The sequence below is a fragment of the Plectrocnemia conspersa genome, unplaced genomic scaffold (assembly GCF_051122295.1).
Source record: "Plectrocnemia conspersa isolate PC_06_02 unplaced genomic scaffold, ASM5112229v1 ptg000001l, whole genome shotgun sequence".
NCBI classification, from domain to species: Eukaryota; Metazoa; Arthropoda; class Insecta; order Trichoptera; family Polycentropodidae; genus Plectrocnemia; species Plectrocnemia conspersa.
The window spans coordinates 3,285,259-3,311,665 of NW_028277165.1; the positions used below are offsets into that span (position 1 = coordinate 3,285,259).

Below are 26,407 nucleotides of genomic sequence, written 5' to 3' on the forward strand. Positions count from 1 at the left end.
AAAAATATGACAGTAATAGCGACAATGTAGAGTACGCTCGGGATAAAGATTCCGGTTTGTTATTGTGTGCGTGAACTGTGTGGCTCAAAACAATTTCGCTCAGAATATTTTATTTTTTTATTTTAAAAGAAAATATATGTTTATTTAACATACATACATCTGAGCTAAGTTGGAAATTTCAACGGACAATTAAAAATATATTATATAATCGAAGAAACCAGACATTGATGTCATTAATTAAATATTTGCAAAATTCAAAATCTTTCACTATTCAAAAAAATAATGAAGTCTTTAGCTATTCTTCAAAAGCAAAAATATATAAAATGGGGAAAGAAATAATTCGCAGATTGTTTAATGGCTCGACGACTCTATTAAATCATTAGAATCCATTGAATAAATTAAAAAATTATCATTGGCGCAACGATAAGAATAATAACTTTTTTAAGCCTTACAGAGAATAGTGTAAAAAAAACAACAGCGTACGGATTAATGGAAAAATAATTAAAATATTTTAATCCACGGGTAAGAGAACGAATAACTTACAGTGTATATTTGAAGCCTTGATATCAATTAATCCAGATATGCACAAGAAATTTTGTTCTCTTAAAATTTCATTTATAAATAAAAAACAGTGGCACGAGTTTAGTGACCTATCCATGGGACAGTGGGCATATCTGGGTTAAACCAATATCAACACAAAATTATTTAAAATAAATCACTAGAGAAGATCGAACTTCTGTGCCACACTGCACTTTTATGACGAATGCCAGCGTTGACGAATCAGCGACTGTCCTTAAAAGAGAAAGCGAGACAACGAAGTACACGTTACGTCGCTTCTCCCTCTCATATACATGTACACGCATACAATAACAAACTGGCATCCTTATCCCGAGCGTACTCTAAATTTCTCACACGTATGTGTCAACATCCGAGAATGGATGTCTCTTTTGAGCGGATATGGTTTTTTCAATATAGAGTTTCAAACGCATTGGTATGTGCACCCGAAATGGCACACAATGTTTTGATATATACATATGTATATATAATATCAACAAAATATAGTGATCCATTAGTTCTACAGAAATATATACTTTAAATACCATAACGTAATACGAAACAAATCCGCACAACTATGAAAATAATCGGTCAAAGTTACTGAAATAAGCTGTTAGATAAAAATAGTTATTGCATTAATTTGGGAAATAAAATAAGAAAAAAAATATAATAAAAGGATCTATCTTTAGAAATAAATCTTTTAAAATAGACAAATATTTTATCACATATAATTAACAAATTATAAATTATCTAAAACATAAAAATGTGTGATACTTTTTGAACGTATGTATCATCTATTTTATTAGCCTTAAAATTATACATCTACAGAAATTGCATGATATGTAAAAAAAATGTATATATATATTTTATATAGGATATTAAAAATTGTGTTAAAGTTTTTTTATATATTATTTTATTAGCAATCTATGTATTTTTAATAAGTTATAAATATATCCATAGTATATTCATATCATAATATTTAAATGTCACTTGACCTATAACTTTATTTCGATAGTTCTAAAATTATACATTAACAAAAAAGACATGATAATTATACTCCTTTTTTAAAGGTGTACATATATTTTTTTTCATAGGATATAAATTGTGTTATAGTTGCTTTTATGTATTTTTAATAATGAATGAATATATCTATGGTATATTGTAATATTTTAAAAGTCTAATTTAAATGTCACTTGACCAATAAAATAAATCAGGTAAATAGTATATTTTTGCATGATTTTTTTTGCTGTATAATCAACAATTTATAAATTATCTAAAACATTTGCTACTTTATTTTAACTCGTTTTGTATATGTGTATATTTTTTCTATGCTTTTAACAGTTCATATTCTATTAGAATTGTGTTTAGATACTTTCATATTATTTTTTACTATCCATGTATTTTTAATAAATAATAAATATATCCATGGTAAATTGAAATATTATAAAAGTCGAATTTAAATGTCACCTAACCTATAAAAAATATCAGATAAATAGTATTTTTTCTGTATAAACAACAATTCATTAGTTATCTAAAAATCTAAAACATGAAACTGTGTAATACTTTTTTAATGTCTGTATTCCACATTTTAATGGTCTTAAAATTATATATCCACTACATGATAAGTACAATCTTTGCGTATATAATTTTTCTATGCCATTAATGGTTCAAAATATATTGTGTTTAAGCTACTTTCATCTTTATTTTTTTAATAAAAAATACATACATGGTTTATTTTTTAATATTATAAAAGTCTAATTTAATATATCGTTACTTAATGTTTATAATGAATAATATTTTCCTAACTTTAAACAACGTATTCTATAGTATAAATTATTAAAATTAAAATTACTATAAATTATTAAAAGATTCACGATAGATAAAAAATATTTATAAAAAATATATAAAAAAAAATTATATATATAATCTGGAGATAATCTTTGAGAGTATATTTTTTTCTCAAATATTATTATCAGCTAACATTACTGAATACATTACATTTATCTACGTGCATGCGTGTTGAATCAGATTTCATCTTGAATGTAGTCAAAGTTTGATTTGAAAAGATATTCTCAAGAAATTATATAGATGCTGTAGCGATAGTTATGGTGAATATGTTGAATGAGATATTATATTGCATCCGTACTAAAATTTAATAGGGTCGTTTCGATAGTTTAACTTTTTACACATAAAAAAGTATCTTCGCTCTCGTCGCCTTTCACGCTTTCCATTCCATCGCTCCCTTCTATTCCAGTACGCCCAACTGTTTTATTTGTTTTTATTATAAACTCAGTTTTTCTTATTCTTATTGTATATTATATTATTATAGAGATAGGTGTTTCCATCGCGTGTATCGAGCAGACACGACAGTCTGCGTCAGATAGTGTATCGTTTTACAGACAGTTCGTTGTTTGATTTTTATCGTTGACAATAGGACTCATCCGTGGATACACAATGGGAGACCACTTTTTTTGTGCTCGTATAATAACTGTCGCTCGTTGGGAACTACATAAATAAATTTATTGTAATTTTGTATAAATTCGTGACTGCGTGTCGAAAGAACGATTGGTGGAACTGTGAGCGGAGCAGATACGTGAAAAAAGATAAAAGGAGTGAATGTGAACGAGAAATAAAAAAAAAAAAACACACCAACAACAACGCAACATTGTTTCGCTAAAGTCGAGAAAGAAAATCTCTATTGTGTATTGTTTGAGATCAAAAGTACAAAAATATGGAAATGATTAAGAAATACTAATTAAGATTTTGTCTAACTCTGTTAAAGTTTGCCCAACTTTCAAAGATCTTTGAGATAATAATGGTTACGCTCGATTATGTGTTATTTATTATCTCGCTAATAAGATAGGGAGTAAAGCACGTTTATTACAAGTAACAGTGAAAGGCCTGAAGATTGAGAAAGTCCGGAATTTATAATAACTAGAGCAGCGAAATGTGTCATTGTTTTTAATATGCACTAATTTGTGGTCTTGCGTAATATTTAGTGAAATTAATTTCGTTCGGTTTTAGCTTTTTATAGGAAGGAGCGTTTAGGGAATTTTCACCAAAAAGACACATTTTCGCGTTGGACCCTGCAATTTGTACAAATGTCGAATTAATTGGGGTGTCGAATCGAGTTTTACAAATCCTCATTTCGGCTTATCGGCCGTTCGAAACGCTTTATGCAAATTAAGCGCACCGGTTAACCCTCTTCAAGCGAGAAAAGGCGTGAAGATACGGAAGATCGTTTCATCTATACATAAAATGCAAATTTACATTTATAAATATCCATTCTTTCAAGTGGAGATTTTTTAATTATAATGGATTTTATTTTCAGATCCTATTAACTAATAAATAAAAAGTTGCTTACTAAAGCGTTCAATTTTTACTATTGTGTCTTGACTGGTTTTCCCAATGTAACATGATGGCATTTATACAAAATATTATAAACACTATATACCAGGTAAAGCATGGACTCATATAATACGCGCTGGGAAAATAATGATTCCGGGCCTCATGACAAAAATGGCTTTTTATATATTTTTTAACAAATGCATTGAATATTATCTTAAGGATTTTTTATAGCTGTTCCATTCTGAGGTACTTCATCACGAGCAAAATATCCATATCTGAAACGAGCAGTATAACTCACATACAAACAACAACCAAATAAGTCACTCGAGAAACCTAACTTATTTAACTTTCGAAAAAGAAGATTATGACAAACTTTATCAAATTCTTTTTAAAATTTAGAATAGACTTTGCCACTGTCTTTCATATGCATAAGAGTTGGTGATCGTAGATTGATGCGCCAAAAACCAGATTGCTGGTCAACTAGAACCTTTCAGTGATTTTTTAAAGAATTAAATCAATAGCGACCGATCTAAAATTTTCTATTATCGAACTTTATCACCCTTTTTGATGATTTGGGTGTCTTTTGTAAATCTCTAAAAATCATAAAATGGTTTAAAGAGACATATGCAATATATTAAAGAAGAGTAAGAAAGTCAGCTTTTGAAAAAATTGTATTGATACTAAAATATCTCATAAATCAAGAAAAGCATAGAATCAAATGGTAATTTATATAAAGAACTTGGAGCTTATACAAAAAATTAAAATTAAATTTAAATGATTTTTTTTCACATTGTGTCAACGATTTTTAAAGCTTAGAGTATATAAGACCTGTTAAATTTTCATTTTCTCCATTTTATTTTACAATAATTGTATAATATACTAACTGCATAATATTTATAAAGAAAATACATTTTCAAATTAACGGTACATACTACCTATTAGATTTCTTACAATCAATACCACATATTTGCTAAAAGTGAGCAGATGATATTGCTCAGCGATCGAGAGTGGGGCCCGCGAGTATAATCTCACTTACATATGTATTATATATAACCTGTTGATTTTTAATACTTAAGAGACATAGGTTCTAATCCTATATGAACCCTAGTGTTTTTTATTTCTTATCGTACCTGGGAAATCAAAATTAGTGATTATAATATATTTATAATTTCGATCGATCATTACAGATTAGGTTTTCCTAGATTTTGCTGATCTCGCTTGATTAATTATCAAAATACAGCGAGTTGCGTCTAATTCATTGTGAGCTCTAATAATTTTATTCTAGTGTCTCACTATATGCTTAGTAGTATAATATAATAAATCTCGTTATAAGACTCCATTTGGTGTCAAATATTTTTTGTGTTAAAAGTTTACACCTTATTCGTGAAAGTTACCACAATCACTGACTTATGAGTTTTTAACCTAATTTAAATGTTGCTGAGTCTTAATGTAGATATTATGAATACATTAATCAGTCAAATTCTATAAATAAAACATATTGCTATTTAAAATTTAATTAATGGTTTATTTTTAACTCACTGCACTTCAACAGTAAAAAAAGGTAAATTTTAATTTTACTAAAATATTAACAAATTAAAATAGTATAAATAATATTTCAACTTGTTATTCTGTTTTATAAAGAAAGTGAGAGAGAAGGTACGCCAATTGTTAATTTTTTGATAAATCAGGTGTGTAAATTAATATCTTCATTGCGTGATGTGTTGTGCGTGTTCATTACATGAACATAAACAGTTTTATTTGTACAGAATTAGAATAGAAACTGTATAATAAGAGCTTTATACAAGGCACTATATTTCTATATATTTATAAATACATTATATTTTACCTAAGGACTTAATCAAGTCACAACTATCTTCAAATTTTATCAATAATTTTATAATATTAACATAGCTTGTATTTATGTATTTTAAAAATCTACAGTCCAATTATGATCCTTCTGGCAAAATTTAACAACGAATAACCAAAAATTTAAATTATGATTTTGTCAATTCACGGAATCAAAAATGTATCGTTAAAGAATAGTGAAAGTGACGCAGTTAAAAATATCGATTATTTTTTATGTTACAATCTAACAAGTTTTAAAGCTTGTCTCATAAAACGTTGATATATTACGTTTTATTATCTGCAAGTAATTTATTGCCAGATGTAATTTATTAATTAATTCACGTAGTTTATATCGGCGAACATTTCACGTTGTACATAATATACCTATACGGATTTGTCAGATAAAAAAGTATTAATTTATCAGCGGTTTAGTGTGACGCAAAACCGAATGTTTATTAATAATAGCGTTAGATTCATTTTAACACACGGCCAGGCGATACTTTGACAGTTTTATTGGTTCATTACGAGTTTTATTACGAGCCGCAAGACACGTTTATACATTTCGAATTCCATAGCGATAATTACCTTAAGGTCGAATCGATTTTTTTTTATTATAGTCCGATTCATGAATATTCGCTGAAAATTTCATAAGTATGTATGCAAACGTGGCTGGATTTGATTCGAGGCAGATTAGGTGCACGGGTCATAAGTCCCATATTTATATTAGACAGGTGGTTTGAATCTAATTCACCTTCAAAATCGTGATAAATAGATCTTACAGTAGTACCTACTAAACGTCGGGTACGTTCAGGTGCTAGATCTGTCGCAATCTGATTAATAATTTGAATAGTAAGATTTATCATGTGACTTGTTAATGGCAATGTTGGTTTATCTTAGTAAATGTATAAATTATCAGAATCATCTAAAAGTTACGGAACTGGTTTAAATTTGACTAACATGAGTTCTTCCTACATGCACATTATAATTACAAGAAGATTTATATTAATTAAGTCAAATAATAAGTAAGTGTGAAAATTGATAAGTATTTCTAAAATTATTCAAATTAAGAATAACAGATTCAAAGAAAGGTTTTTGCCGACTTTAAGATAATAATTTTAAAGAAACTGAAAATGTTGTAGATTAAGGTAATAACTTAATATTATAAATAAATAATATATCAAATAAAAACCTTTTTTTTAATAGTCAAATATATTAAAATCTCGAAGGAAATTCCAATATCCTGTAAGTTGACGAACGATAAGGTCAATAAGCGAAAGGTCAAGTCAACAAGGAGTTCAATCGTTTTTTATTATTCTGAATAGAAATGAACGAACTAATTATAAAAATACAATTAGCAAAAATTATAAAAATAATGTACCAAAAAATTAAAGATAATTCATAAAAAATAAAGTTTTGCAAAGCTAAAGATTAAATATAAAAAGGCTAATCAAAGTATTTTCAAACCGAATTTTGGTCAATAGGAGAGCGCAAAAACAATTATCACTTCTCAGAAGGCAAAAATTCACGTCAAAAGCAATAAAATCGTGTCGGCGCCGTCGCAGTGCGACGGCGACGGCACGATTTTATTGCTTTTGACGTGGATTTTTGACTTCTGAGAAGTGATAATTGTTTTTTGCGCTCTCCTATTGGTCAAAATTTGGTTTAGATGTACTTTATTCGATTCTCATTAGTAATATTTTTATAAAAAGTATTAATATAAATGCTTGATAATCGAGCGTTTTCACCGCGATGACATGATTTTATTGCTTTTGACCTAGACTAAAAATTCACTATTTGGCAACACTGAGCAGCACAATAAAAACACGTCTTATTTTCTGTTACATATTATTAGTAGATATGCTTAAACATTTTTAATGCTTAATTATAATTTATAAAAAAATTATAACTATAAAGTTTAATATTAAAAAAGACACCGGCATGGCTCTCTTGGACATCGAGAAGGCATTTGATACGGTCTGGCATGATGGCTTACTTTACAAACTTCTTGAAGCAGACGTTCCGTTTCAGCTCGTCCGCATAGTTGATAACTATTTGCGTGACAGATCCTTTCAAGTGGTAGTAAAAGATGAAAAATCCTCACCGAGGAAAGTCCCAATGGGAGTCCCGCAGGGAAGTATCCTTGGCCCTCATCTCTTCTCTATGTTCATCAATGACATACCAACCCCAAAGAATTGTCACCTTGCACTATATGCTGATGATTTAGCGTTATACACCTGCTCAGCAAGCAGGAACATAATCGCCCGAAGATTACAGTGTGGCTTGCGGGAGCTACGAAACTTCTACTGCAAGTGGAAAATTAAAATCAACGATGCCAAGACTGAAACAATCATGTTCTCTCGTAGAACAAGAAGGGCCCTTCCCCCTCAAATAAAAATGAACCAAGAAGCCGTCCCCTGGTCCAATTCAGTAAAATATCTCGGAATTCACCTAGACTCCCGCTTAAATTGGAAAAAACAGATGGATTCAATTAGACGAAAAGGACTTTCAGCTATTTCAGCGTTAGCTCCAATTTTTAGAAGAAGAAGTGGCCTCCACAGTAAAAATAAACTTCTGTTGTATAAATCCCTTATACGACCTCTGCTAACATACGGAGCCCTGGTATGGTCCAGCATATCCCATAGTTCATTTAGAAAAATTGGGGTTATTCAAAATAAGTGTTTACGAATAGCCCTCGGTGCTCACCCAAGGACTAGCGTAGACAAACTTCATAAGCGCTGCGGAGACCTGGAAACGGTCAGGAAGTTCTGCCACAGACTGACAGAAAGATTCTATAAAAGTATAAAAGAATCGAAGTGTTCAAACACATTTCTCACCAATCTTGGCAAATATAACTTATACGATCTACCTTTTAGGTACAAACATAGACTACCTAAGCATATCTTGAAAGACGAACCATCTGAGAAGTTTAACTATCTGCATCCAGGTGTCTATTGCTGTGACACCTGCCAGTCCCCGGAAAAAGTAGGGGCACCAAATGTTCGGTTTCAAATCCGCACAGGAGGTAGCCGCCGCTAGTTCTGGCACTCACAAACTAACGCATTTCATGACTACTGTAAACCAGCCTGGAAGAGTCAAATTAAAATTTGTTTTGTAAATATTGTTGTTAATTAGGTTTAAGACTTGATGACCCACCGAGCCTGGTATTAAAATAAATACATAATAGCATTATAATAATAATAAAAACTAAATCCCAATTTCGCAAAGAGGTTTTTTAACAACTTTTCCTCTATAAATAAAACAACTTACTAACAAACAGAATAAAATATCAAAAACTAAAATAGTAAATACATGTCTTAAAGTTAAGGAAATAACTTAGGTTAGGTACTTAATATTGTAAGATTTCTGACAAGTAAACCATATTGTAAATACATGAGAATAAAGAATTTGTAAAATTAAAAAAAAAAAATTTTTTAATGCTTAATTAAAATATTTCAGAAAAAATGTCGCAAAAGTGGCTAATTTTAATATTTATTTGTAGCATAGAAATAGTTAACTTGTACCTATTATTATTTATTCAAGAAAATAAATTACGATGGTCAAAAAATATAAAATGCCATTTTTGTCATGAGGCTCGGAATCATTGTTTTTCTCGGACCTAGGTTCGCTCTCAGCGGTCCTGGTTGTACTGAATCATTAATTATTATTGCAAGCAGATATAATACTGCTAATGTGTTGTCAAATAACAGTACAATAAAATATGTCTCATTATTAGAAAGCGTCCAAAAAAAATTTTATCACGACATTTTTATCTGGAAGAATTTTTTCCGACTGGATATCAAACTAAGTTTATCTTAAGATCGCATGAATATGATTTACTAAATTTCCACCATTTATTAAAAATAATATACTAATCAAATAGACGCGGTCCTGCTGTTTTTTTGTCATCTAATCAAATCCTCGTCCCTTTCCTTTTATTATACATTGTATATGTATATACTACCCGTATCTCACTCATTTCGTATGCATGTATAGTATATTTTTTCCTCAATCTCAGGTAACTGATTCTTTCCGGGGCTGTGCCCCTTGTCTAATCGATTCACGTATTTCGACGATTCGCTTTGCTTTATGCAAATGCAGCCGTCCCGAGGATAACTGTTACGTGCTGCAACGAATGCCATTTATTATCTTTTCATAGTGCATGTTTTTGATTCATTATTATTAAATTATAATATATGTACGAATGACTGTACATTTTTTATGTGCTCGTATATTTGTGAACAGATTTTGCTACGCGCAAGGACGACTTGGAGATTTTCCTTTGAATAAATCATAAAAATTTATGTAGGCTCATAAATACGCGTAGCGATTCTTTCATCTTGTACAAAGCGTATAATTGATTCTGTTATGTATTTATTTCGGTGAAACCAATAAAATTTAATATATTTTTCAATGTATATTTTATGTTTACGTCATACTTTCATCTAAATAATTTATATGTAAATATTTCAATGTTATTTTGCTATAGTAATTTCAAAATATGAATAACTTTACTTCGCTGTTGTTCAGTTACTCAATTAATGCCGAACCATTGTTGTGGTAAATATCAATCACTATTTTTGATATTGAGGCGAATTACGACCATAATTATTACATTTTCATTATAATATACAGTTACGCCAGAAATTAAGAACAATTAAATACCCTCAATTAGTGGTCGGAAAACTATTTTTTTTTGGAGGGCCAGATCATAAATATTTTATATATAGGCTCGGCGGACAAGAAAAAAAAATTGAAGGGAGCTTTAAAAATGTAATTTCTTTAAAAAAAATTAAAGCATCGTTTTACTTGCAGTTTTAATTTGGATTCGATTAGAAATTCCTTGATATTTGCAGTAAGTATTTTTTTATTTTATTAGTTTTTTTAATTGCTTCTGTATAATAGAGCAAGAATATTCTGCTTCCATGTCTGGTACGTCTGATGACGTTCAAGTTCACGGAAGCAAATAAAGTTCACCGCTGACATAGCTGGTTCAATAACACATGCTATATTGACATGTTTTCCACAGAGTACCTGCTAGTGAATACAATGAATTATCAGAGGCTTTAAACACAGCTTGCCAAACACAAGGATGTTTTAGGCGATAGCTCTGAAGAGCTGGAGAAACATATGTAGGTTGGTGCTCATATATTTTAGGTGTGCACCATAACTGTATTTTTACATATTTTTTCTAAATGTTTAATTGTTTGTATAATTTACTTATTGCTATGAGATTTATAATATTTTTAAATAATTTTTATTTCGCAAAATTAAACTTGTTATAATTCAACATAGGGCGCTTTGGAAAAACCTAGATTCAGCAGAAACGCCAAAAGTCGAAAAAGCTTAAGAATCAAAAAATGAGGTTGAAAAAATGTTTTGCAAAAATTTATTTGCAATCTAATTGGCTATTGATGTTTCTCACAATGTGCTCAAGCTTTCTAGTAACTGATATCACTGAAAGAATGATAGATTGAAATAAATATATTTACCAGGGACACGTTTATTCGGCTGCAGTAATTAAACATTATTAAATGGCTTAACCTTTATTAATTATTAAATGAACTACACATAAACTGACTTTATTTGTAACGTAAATTCATTTTTAATTTTGCGAAAAAATGCGTTAAAATTATTTGCATTTCTATTAATTGTGTATTGATGTTACTCGCAATGTGCTCAAAATTTCTCACCTATGGATTGAAATAAGTTTGCAACAATCATAAACCACTTTAATAATTAATAATCCGTAAATTATTTTATTATGTAATACGTGAGCTATTAATGAACTGACTTTAGTTATAGCCGCATTTTCCTTATTTTATTTTTGCGAAAACAATGCGTTGAAATAAATATTTCGTGTTAGTTATTTGCTTTATTAATTGGCTGTTGATGTTACGCACAATGTGCTCAAAATAGTCTTTCTTTGCAGATATTGGTTCATAACCGGACTATTTTTGCTAATGACATAATGCAAAGACGCATTGAAATAGTATGTGAAACAATGCAATAATTTATTTCTAGAGTTTGGAAAGATTGGAAAGACTATGTTTGATGCACATTATTATTATTATTTATGTACACCGTATAGCAGTTTCTTTGAAAAGATAGAAAAGAGGGGACTAATACAGACTCGCGTCTGTATAATCCAAGCATCTTACTTATCTTCGCTTCTAGGTGTAGGGCTAATTTTTAATAAAAAGTCAACTATCCTCGCCCCTTCCTGGGAATTCTCGGAGAATGCATGCCTCGAGTTGTTTTTGTGATGCAAACCGTCGCGTCGCGTCTTCCCCGTTGAGGTCAGATGCTTTGAATTACAATACATAAAAGCCGGCTTTTTTCCGCTTTCACATGCCGGCTCGGGGCCAAAAATGTCGAGGGCGAGGTCCGACAAAGTCGTTTTAACAATTCAAATCGGGTAAATTTTTCAAGATAGAAGCAACCTTTGGAAGCGGCGCAGTTCAATGGGTCGCCGAAGAGAATGAATGGTTAGAATGCGTCAGATGGCAGTAATGCGTGATCGATTGCTATGGTGGCTTTTGGATTGTTGCAGAAGTCTTGGGAAAAGTAAAAAAAAGATTCCTTGTCTAACGGTAGACTTTAATTTTTTGATATGTAATAACTTCAACCTTTGAATCTTTGCAAGTAACATCACATTTTTACTTTTATCATAATTTATACGTATCTTGATTGAGTAATTTTCAAATACATAAATGTGATCTTGTTCCGTTCTGTATGTTGCACTTTTCAATCTCCTGTTATATGTGATAAGCAATTTACAAAATAAAAATTACCATAAAGATAATTTAACATGATTTAAATATAGAGTAATATGCTGTATCTGAATTAACTCTGTAATTTAGACCTAGTCTAAAATTTATTATTTTTGCTGTAACATTTTTAGTATTATGCGTTTCCCAAACCGCTTCACACGCTTAACATTATTTTATTAAAAAAATATTATACATCCCGTCATAATATAGACATAATAGTCCGTAATTGTAACACAAAGTACAATGTTCAATTGAACGAAGTAAAATCGTACTTTATTGCTACCGATAATATCCAAGTATTAGAAAAACTCCTATTGAAAGGAATGACACTCATAATAGAGAAGAAAAATCAATTCCTGATCATCAGATTGGGTTTCAATATTCACATTCTATCATACAATCGCATCTCTGATTTAATAAAAAATGTATTCAAAGAAAAATAGATGTTGCTCAAGCTTATGCCAGAGTATGGCACAGATGCTTAATTTAAAAATTCAACAGTATACTACCGAAGCAATATATTATATATAGAAATTATTAGAACTGTACATTTCTAACAGATAATTTAGATTTAAACAAGAAAACGAATGTCCCGAATTAAATTAAATAAGTGCTGGAGTCCCAGAAGGAAGTGTCCTAGAGCCGACACTTGTTTTGCCACAATTTGTATTTTTTTAAATTTTTTTATTAAATCTTCCGATGTACACGCGTCACACACAGCCGTAAAATATGATAAAACCATCCATTAATGTAAGCATATAATAAAAGTAATACAAATATTAATTTTAAGCATTTTTGTAATAATTTATTTCTATAAAAATATTTTAAAATGTTGTACTTTAAACAATCCTAATTATAATTTTAAACCAAAATGCATAATCAAGATTATGGCACATATTACATACGATGCATAAATAGTATTATGTCGTAGCAAAAATGATGAATTTGCCAGAAAATGATATGTAAATTCGTCGTATTATATTATTATTAATAACGAAACTGCACTTACGAACGACGACATGAATGCCGCTAGGACGCGGGTGTTCGTTTTTAGTTTGGAATTTATTTTTGTAAAATTATGAAATATTTTTTTTCTAAATTTTTTGAACTTAAACTGGATTTAATTTTGTTCCTATATTGAATAGTGGTTCACACAAAAAAATGAATTTTTTTTTTAAATATATTTATAAAATCATCTATATATGCCAAAAAATGCTTAGCATGCGTAGCGTACACCGTTTAATATCGCTTGGCACTAAAAGGGTTAAGGCCTAAATGATATATAAAAAATAAAACAATGTGCCTAAATCTTATAAGAGTAAAACGAAAATATATCTAATTATGATATGGAAATATCAAGAAATTCATTATTGTTTAGAATGTTTTGTAACACTAATGGCATTTTTCTTTATCAATAAATTTTAATTATTGAACAAAAATATCCCTATTTTAATTTTATATTCATTAAAAATCTTCACAATTATGATAATTCATTATTATTCATAAATGCAGTCTATTATTGCATCACGCTTTAGAAATGATAATGAGACAAACCAGACATAATTGAACTATTAAAAAGCAATAAATTTGCGGTTAAACCGTCATAAATTTGTGGTTACTTTTTTTTACACGCACATTTATCCACCCATATACAATGTGGCGTGTATGCGTTTCGAGTTCCAAAAACTCCGAAAGATCCATTTATCTCGTGGTATTTTTTGTTCAAACACGAAAAGCCATCAGTAAAAACGGCTTAACGACCCTTTTCTCCTTTGCGTCTGCGCTTTTGAATGGCCAAAGAAAATATCCATCAGACTCTGACAACACAACAATGTACCGTTATTTCGCAGACTTGACCAAGACCAAAAACTGCATTCGCATTTAGATCCATAGAAATTATGGACACAACTTCCAGAAGCGTTATTTTTTATCTCTTTCCTCGTCTTCGTGAGAACTCAAATGAGAAAGTGCTAAGGTCACACTTTTAGACGTTCGACAATAGACCGGCGATTTTTTCCCAAAGATTCTATTGAATCTGAGCACACGAATTGTGATTTGTATGTACATGAATGCATGGAAGAATGGTTGCATTCAATCCGGTCCCCAGAGGTCCGTGCGCGGGTCTCTTTTGCATCACAATAAGCGCACGAAGGAGACCCGCGATATATTCACTCTTTACACACAAGATAGATTTGCTATTCAATGCGCATATATTTCCAAACGAAACCATAAAAAATACGAGTCGAAATTACACGGGATTAATAAGGGTGTATTATATGCGAAAGAGATGTGTGCATCATTGATTTTTTTATAGGGTACAAAGATACTTGGATATTGTCGAATTAGATTTTACAGGTTTCTTTTCAAATTGATTCACAACGCATTTGGTAAGTTTTGTTTGCGCTTTATTAAATTTAAAATAAGCAACTATCTATTAAATAAAGAAGCTCCCGACATTAAAATAATTTGTTTAAAATATTTCTTTCATATAGTTTAAAGTAATAAAAATACTATTATTCCACTTTTCATGACATCTAATCTGAAAATTATTCAAAGTTCGAACCTTGGCATTTTAGTCTATCATATCTTGAGTATATAATATTTATAAATATATACATATGGATGTATAAAGTGTATGCATGTTGTTTCAACGTTAGACCGTGACAAGCGTCTATTAATTTAATAACAGTTCTACTAATTTAGATATTGAATGCTTGTCGGTAACACAACCGCAACTATAGATGCATATGTTGTTGTTTTGTGATTCAAAGATTGTTGAATAGATATAAATAATTAAATGTGCTATATATACATAAAAACTTTGATATGAATTTATAGATAAGTTCGCTTGTAAGCAAACTGGTTTCTAAAAAGGTATTTGTATAAAAATACAATCAACTTTAAGGCAAATTGTAACTAATGTAAATAAACTTGCATTTTTTGAAACAAATATGTATTTTTATTTGTATTTAAATGCAATCTGTCTATTTGCAAAATAAGCCATTTTTATTATATTTATCGGCGGTGTCTACTATGACCGAAATTTGCAGAATTCGTTCGTTGAACAAAATAAAATGTTAAAAGGGCCCAGCCTTTATTTAATTTTAACGCTTATCTCAAAAACAGGTAGTCGTTTTTTCACTAAATATACCCGAATGACCAGAGATGCTCCAAAATACATGGTCCTTAATGAGCATTTTTTCAATGTATGAGATCTCAAAACAAAAAAATGGTTTAAAACCTTCGAAAATTATTTATGAACAAGATGTTTTTTGGCGGTATCTACTATGACGGAAATTTGCAGAATTCATTCATTAAACGAAACAATGTTTTAGAAGGACCCAGCATTTTTTATCGTTTAACTAGGTGTACAATCAGAGTAATTATAAATAAAAAAAATTTAATAGTTGTAAAAATATTTAAATTGTTTGGTATTCAAGAAATATTTAAACATATATTTATATTTTATTTAAATTTGAGTCTTAATTTGATAATATTTGTATCTTATTTTCCTTTACTCTTCCTGCTTTTATTTTCTCTTAGATATTTTTAGATTCTCATGGTGATTTCTATAAAAAATCTTTTTACTGCCCGAGTTTTGCTAGCATGAACATTCAATGAGCACAATGAGCTTTATATCCGATCCAGCCACCCAAATTATCGGGAGTCGCATTAGTCGTTCGCCACTGGTTGTAAACACGCGGCTCGCGATGTTTATCTGGATTCGCTTTCAGCGTTCGTTTCGGGTGATTGATTAACCGGCCGATTAAAGGTTCGGCACGGACGTTGATTAATCGCCGGCGGCCATTCGCGGCAAGATGGCCGCCGCCGTCGCGTTATAATTAGCGAATAAGCGATAATCACTAATTGGCCTAGGGCTGTGAGAGCATAATTACCCCAAGGGCCAAAGGTCTAGCCGCCGGGGGGTATAGACTAGCACCGGATATTTGAGTGGGCGTGCTTGATGTTGATAAACAGGCGTTGGCGATTTGAAAGCTAATAAACTACAAGATTTAGGAGAGAAGCATTCTTAGAAACACACCAGACAATCCAGTGGCGTAGCTAGAAAAAATATATCAATTCTTGACGATGTGGAACTTAAATATTATATAACACAAGAGCCTCCGCCAAATTTTCATCAGCATATGAAAGCAACACTTTGCACTCCATAGGTTTTTCAAGTGTTCCAGCAACTCCAAATCAATTACATTATGTGTACGAAATAATAGTTTGAAAATAGGTTTTAATATATTTGAAGGAGTGTTTAAATTATAACTTTTTAATGTATATATTGGACATATATTATTGTCTTCTACCGCGGCTTTTGTATAACAAGTACTTAGAAAACTTGAAAAAACATTTAGAGGGAATAAAAGATTTACCCAGAAAAATAATTTTGGAATGATAGGCTAATAACCAAAAGGCTTTCATATTTGGAACATAAATTATTTTTAAATTTAATATTATTATTATTATTATAAACTAAAGATTATAGGTACAGTTGTGGTGAATTGAAAGTTGACATGGCGGTTGATTATTTTATCAACTTATTAAATGCATTTTTTACCCTTTTTCGAATTTATAATAGATAATCTATTCTATAAGTAAAAGAAACATTAAAAATGTCATTATATGTCTCGATTAACACGGTTTCGATTCAAGCAATACTTCCTGAAACGTGTAAATCGAAGGATAAGTGAATATTATATGGCATTTGTTACTATAGTTTAGTTTGCACTTATCTTTTCATACACTTATTATTTTTTCAGTGCTTAATCAATATTCAAAAACCGACATTTATCTTCTGAATATTTTTTAGAAGGCGTGTGTATATTGATTTTTTCAATATAACACTGACTACACAAATATTGTTTATTTGCAAGTAAATAGTTGGCATTCGCTGCAAGCAGCGAATTCACCAAGGAATGCATGTTTGCTTTTAAAGCGTGTATCTGATAAATTTCCTCGAATGCGACTGCAAATTTCGCTTAATCTCGTATTAAACACTTAATTCTCAAACTTTCACATGCACTGTTCACATAAAAACAAGTATCGCTCAAGATATAATTTTCTTTTCAGAAAATAAAATCGATGCAGAAAAAAAATCGAAAACATCAATTTTCCATTAAAATCTTTGATCGCTCTTGAATTATTTTTTAATGTCGAAAAAATAACATAGAATTAATTCAATTTTAAACTCACATCGAGGCTATTTTCTCAACCGTTGTTGTATGGTTTGAAACATTTATTAACTGTTTTACTCCGTACGTGTGCTCACTTTTCTCTCACATTTGCACAACAGCTGACTAATGGCTTTATAATCCGCAGGAGAATATAACGACTCGGCGCATCTCAAACTGTGGGAGTGATTGATATGTGTAATATTTTTTGTGTCGTAAAAAACTGATCCCATCCTACATTTTCACGAGGCAAAAAATTCTATTATGATCGAATCGACGCACAGCGTGATCAATAATATATTACGACGAGTAATTTTGGCTATGTCGTGCCAAGTACATTTTGAAATGTGTGATGAATTATTAAGTCACGTCTCGACGTGTAATTAATGTAAAAGCATAAATAAATAATAGTTTGAAACACTTTATTTAGAGAAATTTAAGGTAATACAGTAAAATTTACTGATGGAAGACCTATCATTATGTTTTTTTAATTTAAGTACTTATCAATTTTTTTTGTAATGTTTTTAAAGTTATGATAATCTTTTATTATATTATACATAATACATAATAAATTTATTTAATGTTGAATTTCAACTGCTTAATTAATATTATGGATTTTAAGAAAAATAAATAATATTATATTTGGTCCTTGGCCAACCTTGGCCAACTTTCAGAGAGTGTAGTGCAGGCATAAAAGCATTTAAAAATATTTGAATAACTAAATTACTTGGTATTATTATTAACCAGTAAACATTCACAGAAGACATTTAAAGAGATTTCATAAAAACAAAGTTAGTGAAAAAAATTTTTAAGTTATCAGAGTGTCTAAGTCAATCTAAAAGAAGTAAAATCTAGTATAAATCTATCTGTTAAAGCAAAATTTATCAAGATTATCAAAAATAAAACATTGATAATATACGACGCTAATAAAAGCTGTATATTAGCAAAAAATCCATAGAAACCCTATTAGTATTTGTACATAATACCTTCATTTATTAAACCGTAGAATATTGTCTTTACTCAAACGCCTATTATTTTGTAAATGTTATAAATATTTTTTTATAAAATATTTTTAATAAATTCAATTGATCGTTATCAATTTTTTATTTAATTTAAAAAAATATATTAAAATTATTTCGCATAGCCAGAAATTAATTCGCAAAAATTAAATAAAATAGTTAGGTCTTCAAAAAACTATTGTTCACGGACTACATAAGTTTGGTTAAACGGTATTTGGCTATTGACTATATAGTATATGGTATCGCAATTCCTAGAGTCGGTCATAAATCTATTGTAAAAAATGTTTTTGAAGTGTTAATCAGAAATACACTTTTCGTATTACCTGCTCTAAATATATTCTAATAATTCTAAATTTCAGAATCCAAATTTTTATTATTACGTCATTGGTAATTTAATGGCGTCAATGACACGCGTAATATTCGTTCAATGTATCTAAGTGTAGATAGTATCAAATTCAATTAAATTTTATCTCTGTTGTGTAATTATAAATTTGTATGTGTATGTGTGAAACATAAAATTTCAAGTGGCCGTTATGTGAGCTTAATGTAAAAACGTTTTGAGCGAAAATTCCCATTAAAGCGACCGCTAAATCGGAAAGTGCCGTGTTCGAACTTTGAGAAGCCGCGATCGACATTCCGTTCCTATGGTTTTCAAATATTTAATTCGCGCGCGTCGGGAATAATTAAGTCGGCCTAATCTCGTCGGACGCGCCGCAGAATTATCAAAATTTAACAGAAAGTAATTATTTCTGTTGAAATTCAACTAAACAATATTTTATTTTTAATATTTCGAGTAAATTGGATTTTTTTACATTTTTATATTAAATCCGTTTAATTGCCTCTGAGATTTGTGTCAGCGGCGAAACGTATCAAAAACCCGAAGTAATGAATATTATAATGCGATTTTTTCGATTGGAAATTTATTAAAAATATGCAAATTCCCAGCTGCGACGGGTGATATAAAAAATGGAAAATTTATGAGAAAATAAATACTTCAATAAAAATTGATGAATTTTCTTGGAATATTTACTCGTCGAATACACATACCTCTAAACAAACGCCGCCGTTTTATTTAACTCATAAATTCGCGAAAAAATATATTTATATTGAATAAACATCAATGGTGGCCAACAGCTGGCGGCCATCTTTGCCAATGGCCGCTAATCAATCAGCTGATTGGAAAACAATGGTGGCATGCTAACAGCTTGCTTATCAAGAGTGACATATCGATTGTCAAAATTAAATAAATCCACGTCCTTTCACTTGACTCATATATAAACTAAAAAACAGAGCAATAAATAATTGCGATACTAATATTGTACATAATAAAATATAAATGTTATCTATACAAAAATATTATTTTTATCAGCATCGTTATGTTTACATTATTAATGGCATAAATACGGCAGTTAAAAATTCAAGTGTTCTGTATTCTGTATTCTGTATGCAGATGTGCATTCGATCTGTTGCTGACTCTTTTTCTCTACAACGTGATTTATATTTTCAATGGAGATGGGCTTTCGTTAACCGTCTGCCTTTTAGTGTCAGAAAATGCCATACTATATCATTTTCTCGATCCAGTTCACCATCAGATTATTCCTACGATCTCGGTGGAAGCATTTTGGCAAGAGAAACTTCCACTAAAGATCTCAGAATCACTCTCGCTCTACACGTAAACGACGTCTATGATAAATCTTCCAAGATGCTCAGCATTGATATAAAAATCCCATTTCACATTGACGATCCGTTAATTCGTGTTCTCTATGACACTTCAGTTCACAGCATGCTTGAATCGTGATCTATAATTTAGAATCACCGAATAACCAAATCGAAAATGTTCAGAAAAGGTTCTTGAGATATCTTTATAAGAAAATATTTGGTTAATATCCGTTATTGTATCCCAGCACCTTTTTTTTAGAAGCGTGTGGATACGTTTCGAATAATCAAACTATTTTCGAGGAATTTTTTAGCATCTAAATTATGTTATAGATACTTAAATAATTGGTAATCTGATATATCGGAAGAATATGGAGAGTGAGCAACAGTTTTCCATTCGAGAGCATTCATTTTTTTCGCGTGATTCTCTCATTATGAGGCAGGCGCGTCGCCTTGTTCTCGTCGCTTAGTGCGTGTGGAACCTACACGCCGTGTTTCCACGCCTTCCCAATATTAATTTAAACTTCTTCGAATGCCATCCTGTATTATCCGTTCACTCTTGAATCGAAATCTCTGTATTGGCTTAAATTTCTGCATCTATCATCATCGATGATTTTTGATTTCCTACTTCTAAGCGTAAAAACACCATACTAGGAACCAAATCTTCCATTGAAACTTATGGTGTTTTTTGTTGTTTTTATGTGCGCAACGCACTCTTCAGGTGTTAATCCAAGCACTAGCAAAAGAAAGACATACGACCCGAACAAGAAATAATATTTTACATTAGTTTACTTTCTACTGATTTTTGTAAATAATATTATTAATTATCAAAACCAAAATTGAAGCAATGACGGGCTATCAATCAGCTGATTGAAAAACAATTGCAGCTTGTCAACAGCCAACTAATAAAGAGCGACAGATCGATCGTCAAACTTAAATAAATCCTCATGTGTCACATACAGATCTTAGATAAGCAAACTGGAATACCGGTTTTTTATGTATTGACTTAAGCAGAAAATGGGCATCGAGAGAATGTCGTCACTATAATAAGGAGCGTGTCTTTCGACTATCCTAATTAAGAATTAAATCTCATTTTGTGCTCAGTCAGGAGTTTGTAAGTTAATTTAATTAAATTTATTTTAATAAGCAAATTGAAAAAAATCATTTTATCAAAGCATTATTGGCTCACTAGATATAGGAATTTAACAATTCTGTATATTCTTAAAATATTTGAAATACTTGTGGTTATTTCCAATAAACATTTTCCATTTCGCTTGAAAGCTCTGGGGGCTAAAGAAGAATGTTGTAAAGCTATTACATAAAATACGATCTAATTTAAGGTTCAGACATGTCATTAATTTTCGTACTAAATTAACTATTTGTTTAATATACCTATAGATCAAAATAAAACTATTTTTTTATTATTTTTAAATTATTAAGCTATCGTTTTTTTAATACACAATAATTTATTCTGAAGTATACATTGCTTTGAATGGATTAAAACTCATCTCTGTAAAAATATATTTTCGCCCCCTAATTACAATTTGATAACTCAAAATCGCCTTTAAACCCAAAGTTTCTAAATCACAGTTTTTAAAGGAAGGATTATTGGGGCACGTCCCTTGGCGTCCTGGAGCGTCTAATTAATGGCTTGTTTTATCTCAAAGTTTAAAGAGTGTGGTGTCCCGTGGGTGAGGTGTAATTAGGAAACACCGATAAAGAGGTCGCTTCGTCTTCATCAATTATTCATTTTATTAACCCTTTTTACACGAGCCTGTGCGTAATCGAAGTACCATGGCGCCTTTTAGAGCTTATTGGAAAAAATAGGGATAAGTTTAAAGAAAATATACTTTACAATAGTCGTCAAAATATAAATAAAAAAATAAAAAATAATTTACACAAATCGTATCACCAGTTAGTAAAAAAATATATGTACAATTCTAAATTATTATGAGAAAAGCACCATTAATGATACTAATTAACTCGCGAGAGTCCCACATTATTTTGATATAAATTAATTTTCTAACTAACCAAATAACTTTATTAATTAAACTGCTTGTAACTAACAGTGTAATTAACGATATTATTGAAATTTGGGAATGCGTTTCATTCTAATTAAACAGTTTTTAATTAGCCATAATTTATTATGATTAATAAGAAAGTTTTACCAACGCTCAGATATCACGGTAATAATCTGTGATTTTTATCATTTTAATCAGAACAGTATGAACATAGTCTATTGTTTTAATTTGCATAGATTGAAGTTAATCTATTAACAAAAAAAATATTTATAAAATATACTTGCTAATTATATGAGTCAAATATAATGCAGTGTTTAATTAAAATAATTTTGCATATCAACGTGATTGTGTATCGTAATAAAAAAATCGTAAATATGTAATAAAAACGCTAAAGGATTTCCTATAAATAAGCATTAATAAATTATTGCAAAAAATCTAGGTTAATAGTTAATTTTAAAAGCATAATTTCCTTCCCACGTATATTATATCAATTAACTGTTAACTAAAATAATACACATCCGGGCATAAAAATAAAAAATCCAGCAATGCAAAAAATCAATTTCATTCCAACTCGTTAATTAATTTGTTCAATAACAATAATTTTAGGCAATATTAAATACATAAACTAAAAGTTAATACTTAATAATCCAATTCTAATTTTAAAATATATAATATTAGTCTAAAACAAAGCTATAAATATATAATATTTTACATTTACAATGTATCATAACTATTAATTTAAATAAATTGTAAAATTTTACTTGAAAATATTTATAGGATTTTCTCACAATGAAAACATCAAAAATAAAATCGATTACATCTGGAAAATGAATCCTTGTTATTTTTGAAGATCTTATTATGAGAAAATTAAATATGAAAGTAGTTTCATAACAATTAATTAAATATATTCATAACATAACATAACAAACTTAATTTTAATGTTTTATTAAATTTTAGATTTTTAACCTATTTTTTTAAACTATTTATAAATATTGCTATAATTTATTTTTATTTGTGTTTTTAAATACACAACAAAATACGATAACATAAATAATAAGATACATTTTTTTGTGAAGGTGTATATAAATTTTAACTTTATCTAAATTTAATGTAATTTATTTTGTACTTTTAAATTTATTGGTATTATTTTCTAAAGAAATAATTCACATTAATTCAAATTAAAAAATAATATAATATTATGTCTTTTATTTATTATTTCCTCAGTTATATACAACTATCTAGGGTACATCAAAACAGTGAAAGATCGACCGCCGTACATGTACGGCGATACACCTCAAAGGGTTAAGAAACCCCGTACGCTGTCCTCTGTGCTATTGTCAACGACCCAGGATTAGTGTTTCCTCTCGAAAAATATGCCAAATCAAGAACTCTCATTTTTTACAAAAATTTTCTGATTTCTTAAAAAAATCAGAGCTTTTTTTTGTTAAAAATTATATTTATATGAGTATTTTTAAATGTTTTAAAACCATTGAATTTTTTATAGTGATGCGTAAGAGAAGTTAAAAATTATTCCGTGCCAGATGTTTGAAAATATGCATACTTTCTTGAAGCTGTATTTGCATAATAATTTTTTTTTTAAACCAATCCGATTGACCCTATCTTTGCTTTGGTAATCTAAGAACTACATTAATAAATCAAACAGATAATACGAAACTGCTTCGTGTAAGAATGGTCAGATTGCAAAAATGTATGGGGACTTTCCAGAGCTTCCGAAAAAAAAATGTCTGGTTTTACTTTAGATGATACGTTTTTTTAAATAAATATTTTAAGAATAACGTGTAATAAGATACCTACTAATATGTTTTATTAAATGATAAATGTTTTACTGTACTTCAAGTTCTTTTATATTTTATTACTAGAAATGATATAATTCACAAATTGTCAAAAAAAGTATTGAAAAATAGAAACAGTAAAGATATTCACATATTTCTTTATCAAAAGCGAAAATAAGAGTTCTTATTTCTTGAGAAATAAAAAACATCGATATAACAGAATGTCTAATCATAACCGCTTGGACTAGATACGCCACTAATATGGCTCAGGAATTCATTCGAATTAATACAAATACTATATACTAGTACAATTTATATTTCAACATGAATTCTGAAATCACAAGTGCCAACTGTTCTCGAAACTGTTTCAGTACCTTTCGATGTCGTAACTGAGAAGAGGATAATACAAAAATGCTTGTCCATTCAATCCTTCCGAACACGTGTGGTGTAATTCGACGACCATCGGCGGACTTTTCCTGAAAGTAGATTATGCCGGGCACCGGTACCCAGCATGGCGTAGTGCCAAACTTTTATAAACACACCCAAGTTTTAAACGTGTAATTTTTTTCATATAAAAAGTGGGCGATTTTAGAATTAAGCAATTAAAATTTGAATATATTGGATTTAGTTAGACAGATCTAAATAATACATATTATTAATAAAGTAGACAGAACAAAGACTCAAAATCAGCATTACGTAGCTGTATCCATTATCAAAAATATAAAATATCCACACATCACACACGACCAAACAAAGAGCGCGCATTGACACAATCTACGAATGGAAAACGCACGTTAATGATTTCCTACACACATACACACCCATCATTCATCGATAACGTATGTATAGAAAACAATTTCAGTAATCAATTTCAGCATTCCATTACACAAACACACCATGCAAATTGATTATCGTCGTAAACAGCCAGTCGCATGTATGACCGAGTATATCGTAAAAAGCGATTGCGACACGCGTGCCTTTCATACACGTGTATACTTTATTATAATAAATAATATGCGGGTGCAAAGTAAAAGTCTATACGTGTATAATCTAAAACTAGTTTTGGTAAATTCTAAAAGATAGTATTATATAAATTATAAACCAGAGGCGCGCTTTATATATGGAATAAGTTCAAAGCCCTGGGGTACGAAAGGTCTGTTATCAGACGCGTAAGATAAACGTTACCGTTACTACCGATCGGAATAAATTTCACGTTGGATTGTCCACACGATTTATTGGATTGTCACGAACTTTGTGTGTATGTGTTCATTATATAGCTGCGTATGTACGAAGTGGACAAATAAAGAAATTTAAGAATATTAAGTTAATGCAAATTTAACTTTTCATATACTAGTAATTATTATTCGCAATTAATTAATTGGAAAAATAACTAAGAAAGCAATTCAGAATTGATTATTGTGCGAGTAAATTCATTATTTATTTACTAATTTTAAATTATGGCCTAAAGTATTTACTAATTGAGCCAATATAAGAGAGCTCTATCTATTAGCTATTTATCAGTATAATTTATCAAATATACATTGTTCATGTTATTTTTTTAATTAAATTTTTAAAATATCTGTATTTGTAAAGATCTTGTTTACATGTAACACGCATTTAATCGTCATTGCTATGTCAATTTTATAAAAATTGTCATAAATGCACGTGATGTTCTCAATATGGAAAATCACGTGCCGTGACGTGTCCGTTTAAATTGATACGAATTAAACGCACACGTTTCAATAAACAACATTAATAAACGTATTTTGATATTAATTGCACATATTATTTCCCGGTTAAACTAACCAGCATATATTTACGTTTTTTTAATAACGCATCAGCAGGTTATCGATATTTAGATAAAAAGTCTACACTCTAATAAACATCGATTGTAAAATGTGATGTAAGATTTTATTATTACTAATAAATGTAATTTACACAATCTTTACCCATCTTATATATAATTGTTCTAAGCCGCTTCCGGACGCGCACAACTTTAAATGAAACATTCTCCGTTCAATCGTCTACTCTGTAAATCGTATCGCTTTGTATGAACGGTGTGTAACAATACACGTAAACAAAGGAATTATAATAATAAATCATAATAAAAATAAAAATTGAATTTGCTCCGATTGATTTTCGAGCCGCCGGTAATGCGTTCTGTTGTTTCGACCAATCAAAAATAAGCATTCAAATATTCAAATAGTTTCGACCAATGAA

General features: G+C 29.8%; 1 long non-coding RNA gene across 1 annotated transcript in view; it reads right to left on the bottom strand.

Annotated features, from left to right (window-relative positions):
• The window catches only part of LOC148238455 (uncharacterized), a 516,616-nt gene that overhangs the window by 411,872 nt on the left and 78,337 nt on the right, over positions 1 to 26,407 (bottom strand). The window lies entirely within an intron of this gene.